Below are 14,442 nucleotides of genomic sequence, written 5' to 3'. Positions count from 1 at the left end.
TTATTCTCTAACAGATATTTGTATGTGTGTGCACATATGTGTGTCTTTGTGTATATATGTATACACACACACATACACACACACACGTGGACATATATAAGAAATATACTGCAAAATTCTAAGAACTTGTCATTTCAAGATGGCCCTCCTGGCCATTACTGCCACCTGGTCCTTGAAGCAGGAGCCATGAGTCCAGAAGAAACCCCAGATTACACTCCGAGTCTATCTGGGGCATCCCATCCAAGACCAAAGATGGCCTGGATCCTGTAATAAATGGATAGTTTTCTAATAATAATTTCAAAAATATTCAACAGTCCTTTTTTATTTCATGAATTTTAGCAGTATGAGGAAAATAACACTAATTGAACATTTGTGAATAATTGTGTAATTAAGGTTAACAGTAGTTATTATTTCCTAAAATTTAATATCTTTTTTTTAAAGAAAGCAAATATATCAAACTCATGAAATGTCACAAAATCTCAATATTCCTTTATAAGATCTTGTTGAAACCTCATGACATTTGAGATTATTGATAGAGATGACCAGGCTATTCTTCGAAATTGAGAAAGGGTACCCTGATTCTGAAAAGTGTGCCATCCCCTTTTATGAACTGAGAGGTTATTAGTTTGGGTGATGTAAGGAAAAGCTATAATATTGGGCGACACACTGTACAGTGATTTGACAAGAGTGCAGTAACAAAGAGAAAGATTTTCTTTCTGGAAAACATGTATTCAACAGTGATAGAAGTGTGGACAAAGTTTTTACACTGCAAGAAGTTTGTAACTCTCATTGTATAGCAAGGGGCGTGTTTCAGTGGTGGATTTCTACCAGTTCGTCCTGGTTTGGGCGAACCGGTAGTGGCAGCGTCACCCGGACGACTCGGCGCATGCGCAGAAGCATCACGCATGCACATGAGCACCTATGCGCCCGCGAGCAAACTGGTAGCGTTCAAAATTGAAACCCATTACTGGTGTGTTTTCTCTGAAAATGTTAGCCAGATGTCAAGAAGTTTCTGAGGATTCTATGATACAGTCTTATTTACACTTCCACATAAGTAAGCATCCTAGTACCCCATCTCTGACCTGCATAGTACCTCTTGCATAGTCCCAAGACTATGCAAGTCTTCCCAATCCACACAACTGTCTTTACATCATCTTGGATTGCTGTGTCCTGACACACCCTTGCAATCTCATTCCATTCTTCTGGACATTTGCCACACACTATCTCCATGCACACTACTTGACTTACATGGCACTTCTCACACAACCTCATATCCCCATGCACTCTTCCTGACTTGCCCCCTCCTGCATACCTTACCCAACCTGTACAGCACATCTCAGGGCACCTTTCCTTACCTATGTGGCCTATTTTCCACCTGTACAGTATTTCTGATGCATACCCACACACCTTTCCCAGCCCATGTGGCACTCTTATGCATCCCCATGTACTATTCCTGACATACACCACTCACTTCCTCACCCACCTTGCATCAGGCTTACTTACCTGCTGCCCTTGGATTTACAACTACCTGCTGGCTGCCACACTGATTTTCTTCCTGTAAGCAGAGAAGAGTAGAAATCAAAACAGAACAGAATAGAATAGGATTCTTTATTGGCCAAGTGTGATTGGACACACAAGGAATTTGTCTCCGATGCATAAGCTCTTGAGCAACAAGTAATAAATCATGATCATAATAATCATAAAGTACATTCATTATAAATCATAAGATACAACACAGTGATAGTCATAGGATACTAAATAAGCAATCAACATAAATCATACTAGGATAAAAGGATAGGATTTATAGGATGGATGGATGGAAGGAAGGAAGGAAAGGAAAGGAAAGGAAAGGAAAGGAAAGGAAAGGAAAGAAGGAAAGGAAGGAAGATTTCTGATGTTCCCTATCAGTTTCTCACAAGGAAATTCAATGGGAAAGTTGGCAGGAAGTTCTCTCCTACTGCTCTCCTACTGCTTTTTTGCCCACTTATAATCATTCTGTTACTCTCTTGCTTTGTGCAAATGGTCATGTAGAGCTGCTATTTAGGACATTTTATTTGATTATTCTAGAATATTATTGTAATGCGTTTAAGAGATGGGTCAAGATGACTCCACAGTATCATTTCCTGCTTAGTAATAGATAGAATTTCTCTATGAGAAATGAGTACAGTTTTTAGTGTGTTTCTCAATCTCAGCAATTTTAAAATGGATGGACTTCAACTCCTCAACCAGGAGTTGAAGTTCACCCAGAGCTGAGGTTAAGAAACAAATATGTATAACTACAGGCAACAAAGCTAAGACAGAACAAACAAACAACTGGATAGCTCTATTTTTCTTTCAACTAAGAAGGTGACAGATTTTTTTTAAATTTATTTATTGAATTTATATTGCCGCCTATTTGCCCATGGCGACTCAAGGCAGCATACAGAATATAAAACCACATTTAAAACAATAAAAATTAACAAAAAGAATCAAATAAATTAATATAGTACAATATAACAAAAATCACCTGCCACCCCCTGCCCTGGCGACAGCAGATCACACGATTTAATGGGCTTCATCCCGCTCTGGATTCCCCAGGCCCACTGGCAGAACCAGGTCTTCAGCGCCTTCCAGAAGAGTATTAGAGTGGGGGCCATTCTAATCTCTGGGGAAATGATGTTCCAGAGAGAGGGAGCCACCATGGAGAAGGCCTTTCTTCTGAGTCCCACCAGGTGTATCTCCCTCAGGAATCGGACCCGTAACATTCTCTGCCTCCCTGCTCTGATGGGTCAGGTAGACATGACTACCAAGAGATGGTCCCTCAGATAACCTGGTCCCAAGACATGAAGGACTTTAAAGGTGACAACCAGCACCTTGAATTGCACCCGGAAGCAAATTGGCAACCAATGCAGCTCTCGCAGGAGAGGTGATACATATGCACATCGAGGTCTGCACAAAACCATGAGGGCCACTACATTTTGCACCAACTGGAGTTTCCGGATGCTCTTCAAGGGCATGTAGACCGCATTGCAATAGTCAAGATGGGAAGTGACTAGGGCATGAGTGACTGTGAGTAGGGACTGTTGGTCCAGGAAAGGGCATAACTGGCACAACTCACAGTTGCACAAAGGCCCTCCTGGCCATGACTGCCACCTGCTGTTCGAGCAGGAGTTGTGGATCCAGGAAAACCCCTAGATTATGCACTGGGTCTGTTTGGGATAGTGCCACCCCATCCAAGACCAAAGGCGGCAATTCTCCTTGGGCCAACGAACCCCAAGCCCAGAGCCACTTGGTCTTGCAAGGGTTTAGTTTCAACCCGTCAGTCCCCATCCAGCCCCTGACAGCCTCTAGGCACTGCAAGAGGGAAGACACAGTATCACTTAACTCACCACAGGCCGAGACATACAGCTGAGTATCATCAACATATTGGTGATACCTCAGTCCATGATGACGGATGATCTCACCAGTGGCTTCATATAAATGTTGAACAGGAGTGGAGAGAGTACTGAGCCCTGTGGAACACAGTAAAGCAGGAGAGATCCAACCATGAGGGCTGTCTCTCTCCCCTCCTATCAACACTGACTGAGAGCGGCTGCAGAGGAAAGAAATGAACCAGAATAGCACAAGGCCTCCCACTCCCATCCCCCAAAGCCGCCCCAGGAGAATAACATGGTCGATGGTATTGAAAGCCACCGAGAGGTCAAGTAGAGCAAGGATGGATGCACTAACCTCATCCTGCTCCTGTCAGAGATCATCCAAGAGTGCGACCAATGCAATTTCTGTCTCAAACCCCGGCCTGAATCCTGATTGGCAGGGATCGAGATAATCTGTTTCATCCAGAAATCTCTGGAGCTGCCGCGCGACAACCTTCTCAACAACCTTCTCCAAAAAGGGAAGATTGGAGACAGGTCGGAAATTATCCGATCGGGTAGAGCCCAGCGATGGTTTCTTAAGAAGAGGGTGGACCAAAGCCTCCTTAAAGTGCTAGGGCACTGCCCCCATCCTGTAGTGAAGCATTAATCACCGCCAGAGTCCACCCGCCTGTACCTCCTGGGAAGCCAGGAGGGACATGGGTCTAAAACAGAGGTGCTTGAGTGCATAGGATCCTGTCCACTTCCTCAGGAGCAACAAGGTCCTCAGGAGGAACAAGGTCAAACTATTCCCAGATAACAGGGTGAGAACCTGCCTTAGGGGCTTCCACTGAACCAGCAATCACACCGGTATCTAACTGGGAACTCAGTCGAGTGATTTTATCTTCCAGAAAATCTGCAAATTCCTCAGCATGCCCCTTCAGATGTCCAGTAATATGGTTTCAAAATGCAAAAATTTTCTTCCAGCTGGCTGAAAATTTGGAAAAAATGTAGTCTAATGTATTACAAGAATAGTAAATTGGGGAAGTCTGAGATATAACTTAGTAAACTAGAGATACATGAACCATAATACTAAACAGAATATTTTATACAGGTAGTCCTTGACTTATAAGCACAACTGGGACCAGAATTTCTATTTATCAAGCACTCAACTTTTGATCCCATGACTGTGTGAATGCTATGATTGTTGTTAAGTGCAAGGACAGGTTGTGACTTTTTTTCACTGCAGTTCTAGCTTTAAATGGTGAATACTAAATGAATGGTTGTAAGTCAACGACTACCTACGATGCTATTTTTCAAATTGCACCTTGGAGAAATTCAGTATTCTCTGGAAAATATTCAAAAGATCATTTGTACTTCTCATCACACTTATCCTAAAGACAATTTACAAATCACGATAAACTTTGGGCCTTGTTCTAGAGCAAGGAGGAAATTGTTTTCCTCCAGTTGTTGACAAAATGCTTCCTCATCCCTAGGTAATTTGGAAATTATCATTGAGGATAATATGTAACTCCACCTGTTGCTGCTATGTATTCTTAATTCAGGAATGAAAATGATGGGGAAAATGGGTTGACATATGCCTTATAATATTTTTCTATCCTCATTTCTCTGTCACATTGCATTCTCTATCAAACATATATGCCATCCATGGCAGAAAAAGAAGAAAAAAGAAGGAAAAAAAAGGAAGAAAAAGCTGCTAGACAGCTTGAAAACTATGAAAGACAAAACCTTGATAAAAAAAAGATTGTTGCCTTACTTTTCATTAAAGATGTTTGAGTTATGTTGGTCTAATGTCACAAGATTAAATTGAATGCTTCTTTTGTAAAACTTAATTAACTAGCAATGCTGTGTTTTAACTTTTTTTTTTTATTAAAATTTCCTTCATATAGGATCCTTTTCTAAATATCTAATCATCCTATATGAAGGAGGACTTTGGGGTTTGTTATGTAGATTGAAATCAGCTTGAGATCAGTATTCTAATAAAATTTATCTCTGGGCAAAATTATAAATGCCAGGTGCCAGTGTGCCCATTAGCCAGAAATATGATCTTTTATTCTTCATCTTCTACTACTTGCCCCTCCCAACTTTCCCCATCCCACAGTTTACTTTTCTGAAGCTGTCAAGTCTGGCTTTATCAGACTTATTACAATAACACTCAATGACCTTTCCCTGCTAGTTAGGAAAGTCTGAAATGGTATGAATAACCCCAAGAACTGACTGAAAAACAAAGTAGAATGGAGAAGAGGAAAAGGAATGTCCCAGAGGAGGGAAAGTTAAGCAAGTTAACCATAAAACTCTCTAAAATGCTGCCAAGAAGAAAGGAGGTTGAAATTATGGTGCACCTGCTCTATTACCTGTGGTTATTTCTAGTCTGCTTGTATGTGTGTTTTGGCGGCTGTGATGTCAAGAGAAAGAGGCGTGGCAACTTTGGAGGCAGGTAGATAAAGGATTCAAACTAAACAGGATTCCCCAGTTCTGAGAGTGGAGCAACAGCGGAACCACAAGTCACCAGAGTCAGGTAAGCTTGTTTATCTCTCCCTCTCTTTTCTAACTCCTTTTGCTTCTGTTTTTCCTTCTTAAATCTGGAGTTAGGAAAGGTCAGATTGAGGATAAGGGTGGGGAGGGGGGGTTGCCGGTGAACTGAAAGACATGCTGCCTGATCGTATTATTTACTGAGGATAAAATCCACAATCTTGCCCCAGTTTTGAGTATGTGAAGATAGCATTATAGTTCAAGCCTAATGTAAGATTTTGAAGGCTTTCGTACCTGAATTTGTTTTAATTTTTTTCTTGTGTTTTCTCACATTCCTTTCAAATCTTATTTTTCTTCTTTTTTTCTGGATTTTTTTTTTTAAAAAGTTGTTTTTTAAAATATATACATAAACCTGCACAGAGTTTTAAAGCTACTTTTGTAACTTCCTATCTCCTCAAAAAACTCTTCCTCTTCCTAGTATTTGTTTCTTGTTAAGATCGCAGTCTTCCTTTCCTGTTTATATTTCTGGAACAAAGATGAAAACAGGAGGAGTGGGACAAAGGAAAATGACAGGGAAACTGATTATTATTCAATAATCTCAGTTTCAGTATACTGTTATTTTAGTTTGGAAAATTGTACTAGGACAAGGGATAAGAAAATACGTGGATCAATATGGCAAATTATATGAGCATAATTTCCAGAATTGTTACATCTGAGCCTACTGACGATGCCTTTAAGTATTGATAGAGCACACTCAATCAATGAATAAGCATGTCCAATCATGTTAATTTGAGTACTAATTGCTATAGCTTTTAACTTTTTGGTGAGCTTAAAAGACTATTGTAAGATGCCCTGAATCATGTTTAGAAGGGGAGCCTACAAATTGTAAATTAATAAATTCCCATCCCCATTCTTGTTCCAGTCTTTTATCTCAGTATTTCTCAATCTTGGCAACTTGAGGATGTGTGGATTTCCAGTTCCACAGATCCTGGGCTAAGAAGCTGAGAAACACTGCTTTAGATGTAATTACTACAACTTCCCAAAATCTAAGCTTACTTTAAGGAAGGTTGGATAGATGGATGCCCGATTTGAAGATATAGAGCTTTTTTTTATATAGTATTGTTAGATTGCAGAGTCAGAATCCTTCAGTTCACTCCCCAAAAGAGGCTCTTGTCCAAATATAGAATTCCAGGAAACAGCGTTCTATACTTCTATTGTTCCTTCTAACTGAAATTCAAAATAGTCAAATAGTATAGCTTTAACCATGAATGTGGGTGCCTGTTGCATTGACAACATATAGTATTTGGGTATATTAACAGAATTAACAGATTCTGAAATGATAGAGTGGATTATTTATTATGCTCTGAGTCATAAAATCACCTCTAACTGCAATTCCAAATCAATATTTGTATTTCTGCAGATTGGGGATTTTACAAAAGAAAAAGAGTATTGTTAAACAGTGAAGTCATTCCTTACCATTCAAGTGCAAACCACTGCACTTTCAGTGTGACTTCAGGTTTCTATGTTGACATAATAAGGTGTTTCTGTCTTCAGTTTGTTGCCAGGTTCTTCACAATAATCTGGGTAATCTGGGATGCTACAGCCTTCTAGTGCTACAAATCAAACCTCATGATATAGCTCTTTTTTTTTTTTTTGGCCCTTTTTTGGCCTTTTTATTTTATTTTTATTTAAAAAATGTAGGTTCTGATGGGAGCACAACATTGTGTGCCCTTATTCTATATCCAGTCATATAAGAATCATGGGCCATCACCATCTAAGGAAAAATTGTAAGGAGCCAGATTGTCCTTCTTGGCGCTTTTTCAACATGCCCACTCACTCTAAATTGTTAGGCTCACTCTAGCTCTTCTAAAATATTCAGTTATCTAACTATTCAATAGAATATGAAAAGAGACAGGTGTTAAGCTCAAAAACATGTGGCTCTCTCACTGATTTTCCACTGGTTGATTAGAGCCCTTCTACAAACGGGAATAACACTGCTCCTGGACTGATGCTGCCTTTCTTTTTCCTAATGCCACTGTGGGACTTCTAATGGTCTTCACATGCTGTGATTAACTTCAGAAATTAACTGTTTCTGCTGTAGGTCCTGAAAAGACCCCATTAAAATAGAACTATGGTACAGCATTTCTTCCAAAATTATAGAATGGTGGATATAGTCATTCTTTGGCAGCAACTGCTTTTAGGCTCCTGTTTGCCAGTGTTTCCTAGCCACTCTGAAGGTTTCCATACTGTGGGTGTGGGGTCTCTATTTTGTTTTTTATTTTTGTCCTTTTTCAAATAGCAGACAGGAAAGAAAAACAAGAATGGGGGCAGTTTGCTACCTAATTGATGTTTTTAGCACTCTGTTGCCCAGCTGCAGATAGACATGCTAGCTCAATGGGAAAAAGGTAAGAACACTCCTTTTTAAAAAATAGTTTTTGATATTTTGTTTGTATATAATGCTTCGTCCCTTGGGATAACGCTTCACGATTTCATCAGGAAGTTTGTAATCTCTGGCAAACTCCACTTTGTTTGAAGTTTTTCTAGACTTTTAGGCAGTATGCCTCACATAAAACTAAATAACAATTTAGACACATTATTCAAAGTTTATAGTTGCATGCATTGAATACGCTACATAAATTATAAAACCAATTATAATCTGAGATGGCCCTCAAGAAATAAGATACTAAAGCCCAGAAATAAAAGTCCAAGCACAGTTGATGTGGGACTTCCTAATGGAAGAGCCTCCATTGGAATAATCTGGTTCACCATTAAATAGACTGGAACATTTTTATTTCAAGAATTATATTTACATCCTGCCTTTCCTCCAGGAACTCAGGGTGGGGTAACTAGCACTCTCATCTCCATTTTTTTGTGACTGTATTCTTATGCAGCAGGTTAGGATAAGAGAAAATGAAAAGGAGTTGCCTAAAATCACTCAGTGTCCGAAGGTGGACATGGGTCTGGGTCGCTCCCTTGGTCCTGGCATAGATAGATCCATACTGACTGTGTGCCATGTTTCTCTAAGTTATCCAGCAACATCAGGAAGAAAAAGCTGTCCTATTAGCAATATTAAAATAAAATTCGCCCCCCATCCTACTAGACATTTGTACCTAAGACTACAGTATAAGTAGAGAAAAGCCATGTTGTCTTATGTTGTAGGCATTCAGTGGTTTAGGCTAGCCCTCTAGATAGGTAGATAAGTAGATAGATAGATATCCACCATTTTCTAATCTTCAAAGCCATAAACCATCCATTTATTGTATAGTCTTTCAGAAAAAATTTTTGGTTTTGTTTTCTCTAAACAGGTCAGTTTTGCCATTTCTGACATTTTCTCAATCCATTCACGTACTGTGGGAATTTCATTCATTATTTTTACATCATTGTGAATATAATAATGTTGCTGTTACCATACACAAAATCAATATAATATGAGTCTTTCTAATTCATTGTTCATTCATAAATCCAAGTATAACCAATTTCAATTTCTTCACAATATTAATCTTTAAAATCCTTTACATCGCTGTGTGAATTTGTATCCAAAATTTCTCAGCTTTTTCACAAATCCATTATGCATGATAAAAAGTACCTTCATACTTTTCAAATTTCCAACACTGGTTTGAAATACCTTTGCACAACTTTTGTAAATTCTCTGTTGTCATATACCAACAACACATCATTTTATTAAAAAGTTCACATTTTCTCCCAAATGTCCATCCAACTATGCAAATAAAAACCATTGAAAACTATGTTCTTCTGCAATCATTTGTTTTCTCGATTTCATCTGAATCCTGTTTTTTTTCCCCCCAGTGGGAAGAGAATTAAGCAGCTCAGGGGACTTCTAGTATAATCTTTGACTTAATGGTGGTGCTGCCAGCTCTAATCTAGGGGCTGCCAGTTGGCAATTGACCAATGTTAGAAGGACATGACTTGTTGGCCTTGGAGAGGAACAGAATGTTCTGTTAATAAAAATCCAGGTAGAACCCAACTCTTGCCATCAAGTTTAATTAGTGAAGACAGAGCACAGAGCAGGGTGACTTGTAGTGTTTGAGGGCTGCCTGACAAAGGGATCCCTTCTTTGTGAAACTTTCCTGAGTAGACGACCTCTGCCATGGCCTTGTAAGCTGTCTGTCATTTCTGAAGCCATGATAGAGCAGGGTTAAACTTTAAACATATTAACTGGATCCTTAACTTGGAAGAATATCTGGATTCCTCAGCAGAGTTAAAAAGAACAGCATATTCTACCCTGTAAAAATATTATTAGGATTAGACCTACTGTATGTAATATATGCTAATTTCCCCCAATTGTTTAAAACATTTTAAAAATAGCAATGATCAAACTTTAATTTCTAATATGGTAGAAGGGAAAATAGAATGGAGAGTGGTCATGTTAAATACAAGTACATTTAATTAATTCTAAATTGAATCAAATACAATTTTTGTTATGTCTCACATTTGCTTTTGGGAGTGAAGCACCCAGCATTCTATTCATTCTGTTGGAAAATCCCATACACTGGTAAAAGCTCTATTCCAGTGTTTCACACAAACACTCACAGACACACACAGACACACACCTTCCCTCTCACTCTCACACATATTGTCACACACTCTCATTTTTTTTCTCCCTCACACACAGTCATACACATACATTAAATTTATTGGAAATGTTAATAATAAGAACTAATATAAACTAAAATAGAAGAAAAGAAAAGAAAAAGGAGAAATAAAAGAACAAGTGCAAAAAGAAAATCAAAAGGAAATGTAAAGAAATGTCTTCTAATCTTTTTTACAGCAGTTATAAGTGAAATTATAAAATTTTCCTCTTATTCTATGATTGCAACATAACTCTCTTCTTTCTATAACCTAATCATCAAATCATAAGTTCATTTTTACTTTTGCAAAAACTCCATAAGGAGTTTCCAGTCATTAACGAATGTAGATATTGCCTTTTCTCTAATCAAATATGTCAATTTAGTCATTTCAGCATGTTTTGTCAACTTCATCAACTATTTCTTCATTATAGGTATTGCCAAATCATTCCATCTTTATGCCTACAATAATCTTGCTGCAGTTTTATATAAAAACAGTGTTCCATGATTCTTTTCTAATTGTTTATCCCTCAGTACCAGGAGGAAATGTTTTAGTTTCAATTGATGTTAATCTTTAAAATCCTCTGAATCACTCTATGTGTTTGCACTCAAAATTTTCTAGCTTGTTGACAAATCTACAGAACATTTCTTATTCACATTTCCAACATAAACTTGAAGCACCTTTATACATTCTTGATATATTTTTGGTGTCATATTCCAACAGTACATTATTTTATAAAAATACCTTTAAGATTATATTTGTACATAATATAAATTTCAATCATTTCAATCACATTTTCCTATTGTTCCATTTGTATATTATAATCAAAGTTTTTAGCCTATTTTATCATACACTCTTTAACCTGTTCTTCTTGTTTCAAATTTCACTAAAAGTTTATACATTTTAACTATTACATGTTCATCCTTCGTTCACAATTCCATTTAAAATTCCATCTTACATTATTTAATATAATGAATTCTTTTGTTTACTTTATTCTTTTTACTCCAGTGTTTCTTAATCCAAGGAGGGGAATTCTGGGAGTTGAACTCCATCCATCTTAAAATGGCTGGGGTTGAGAATTAGTGGCCTATTCTGGAATGTAAATCTACTTTGCAGACAATACTGGTTTAAAGTAATAACAGTCTGGCTTTCCATATCTATACTGTACGTAGTGAGTAATACTGCTTTAAAAATATTTATAAATGCATTTACAGAGACAGTATTCGTTTAGGTCAACAATATTTATATCACAAAATGGATTCTGCTGTAGAATTCTGGGTCTTGATGTCTTTTTGCTTACTTGTATACAACACTGTTTTAATGCTTTAAATCGGTACTGAAGGGTTTTCTGTCTTTGTCACACTGGAAATTAATTATTTTGCTCTAGACTTTCTATGAATTTTGAATTGGATCTTAAAAGTCAGTTTTCCTTCTAATGTCACTCATTCTGTCTCTGTTTCTTTGTCTCAATTTCTCTCTCTGCCAGCTTGTTCAAAATATCTGTAAAAAGGCTAGAACTTTTTGTATCCTCTCACTAAGTAGAAGCCTTGTTTTTTAATTCAGGTAATTGAGTTTGCTGCATGACATCACCATAGCTTTGATTTTACATCCATGTTCTCCATTAACTTTGCTTGTTTCAAGCTGGTTGAGAAGCATACAAATGATTATCATATGATTGTCACTGAGAAGCTGTGATGGCTGTAAATGCAGGCCAATTGCAAAGCATTTGAATGGTGATTATGGGACCCTCCAATAGTCATAAATACAAGGCTTAGTAGTGAACCTTTTTTAAAAAAAAATACATTCAAGTTTGGTCAATAAACAAGGCAGTCAACAAGGAAGGACAACTTGCATAGATGAAGAAGTGAAAGTGAGAATACTGGAAACAGGAACGTTGTTTTCTGTTAGACATAAATCTCTGCTTATAGTAGGTTTATGGATAGCCTACTAAATTTATTCTAAAAGATATCATTTTTTTGGCAACAATTGTCTAGTGGCACCTTAAGTTTTTTAAAAAAAATATCCATAAAGCATCACATGTCTGGAGTGTCATGGAAGGAGAAAAGGAAAATTGCAAATGGCAAAAGGAAAGTTCAAAAACAGAATTACATATAAATGTGGCTACTGCTAAAATGGTAACTAAGTACAAGAAAGACTTCTGAGTTGGTTAACATATATAATATGATTTAAAAATATGCAAGTGGATATTAAAGGCTGTGGAAGGACAACATTGCCCTTTCAGACTTCAAAGTGTATTTGCCCATTTTTTAAAACAGGAATGAGGAATCGTCAGCTACTGGGCTTTCTATTTGCACTGTAAGCTTTTTACCAAGGCTCTGAACTGTTTTCTACATTTATATTATTTAATAAATAAATAAATGCAATTTTATTATTATCCTCTATACTTTCTATACTGTCAAAAACCTTTGTAATTTTGAAATATCAGATTAGTCCTCTAAATTTTGATGTTCAAAATTAACACTTTGGAGATGAGGCTGCTTATTATGCTTATTATGCTAAGGAAGTAACATAAGCAGCCTTATCAGTAAACAAGATCCTTGTTCTTTTAGTTAGTTTATAATCTAGTTACACAATCCATGAAAAAATTGTAAAGCTTGATATCTCTAGCTTCCATGCCCCACCCAAGCCATTAATTTCTCTGCCATGTCAGATATCTAGGGGCCATATCTCTAATCCAAATTAAAATAAAATAACAATCATTTTATAGCAATATAGTATAAAAAGACCTAATAGTAGAAATTAGGGTTAAAAACAGTCCATGCCATGTGTTTTAATGTCTAAATACTACATTAAAGTGTCAGATCATTTTGGCCTGAAAAAAAATGGAAGGATAGAGCGATATGGATTTCAAGGGCAGCTTATTCCACAGGGAAGTAGCTGCTATTGAGAAGACCTGATTTGGGAGCATCTCTCTTTCATCTCTCAAGGAGGGAGACATCCTGGATTGAACAAGACTGCTAGATTCCCTCTGAACAAGATTATTCCCATGGGTAGTCTGGATCCAAGTCATATTGAGTTCCTATATCATGGATAATTACAAACACATTGAACTGTAGTAGAAACAAATTGGCTATCTATGATATTGATGTATTTATTTATTTATTTATTTATTTCAATTTGTATACCGCCCTTCTCCTAGTGGACTCAGGGTGGTACATAGCCAGAACTAAAACACATACCAATACAAAATTTAAAATTATTAAAAGAATTACATACTTTGGCCCAAATTTAAAACAATTCAAATTAAAACTCATTGACAAATTAAAAGCTAAAAAACTAAAAAAAAGAGGGGGGGTTCACGCCAGCCCTGCTTGATGGAAAAGAAAAGTTTTCAGGGCACGGCGAAAGACCCGGAGATCCGATATCCTTCGTATCTCCGGGGGCAAATTGTTCCAGAGGGCAGGAACTGCCACAGAAAAGCCCCCCCCCCGAGGGGTCACCAGCTGACATTGCCTGGCTGACGGCACCCTGAGAAGTCCTCTCTGTGGGAGCGTACTGGTTGGTGGGAGGCTATCGGCGGCAGAAGGCAGTCCTGCAAATACCCAGGTCCTATGCCATGGAGCGCTTTAAAGGTGGTAACCAACACCTTGAAGTGCACCCGGAAGACCACTGGAAGCCAATGCAGCTCACGCAGGAGAGGTGTCACATGGGAGTGCCCCCTTGCTCCCATAATCCCCCGTGCATTCACATTCTGCACCAGTTGAAGCCTCCGGGTGCACCTCAAGGGGAGCCCCATGTAGAGAGCATTGCAGTAGTCCAGGCGGGAAGTGACGAGTGCCTGAGTGACTGTGCATAAGGAGTCCCGATCCAGAAAGGGACGCAACTGGCGAATCAGGCGGACCTGATAAAAAGCCCCCCTGGCCACGGCCGTCATATGCTCTTCTAAAGACAGCCATGCATCCAGGAGGACACCCAAGTTGCGAACCCTATCCATGGGGGCCAGTAACTCGCCCCCAATAGCCATCGATGGCACCAGCTGGCTATATTGGGATGCCGGAAGCCACAGCCACTC

General features: G+C 38.2%; 1 protein-coding gene across 1 annotated transcript in view; it reads left to right on the top strand.

Moving 5' to 3' along the window:
- The first annotated feature begins 5,761 nt into the window (after positions 1–5,761).
- The window catches only part of GRB7 (growth factor receptor bound protein 7), a 56,696-nt gene continuing 48,015 nt past the window's right edge, over positions 5,762–14,442 (top strand). The window contains exon 1 of the mRNA XM_087892192.1: positions 5,762–5,868. The gene's annotated coding sequence lies outside the window, so the exon portion shown is untranslated. The remainder of the gene's footprint in view (positions 5,869–14,442) is intronic.

This window comes from Pantherophis guttatus, chromosome 4, assembly GCF_059756535.1.
Source record: "Pantherophis guttatus breed Tessera chromosome 4, ASM5975653v1, whole genome shotgun sequence".
Taxonomy (NCBI): domain Eukaryota; kingdom Metazoa; phylum Chordata; class Lepidosauria; order Squamata; family Colubridae; genus Pantherophis; species Pantherophis guttatus.
The sequence above is the reverse complement of the archived record's forward strand: the minus strand, read 5'-3'. Positions and strand labels throughout refer to the sequence as shown.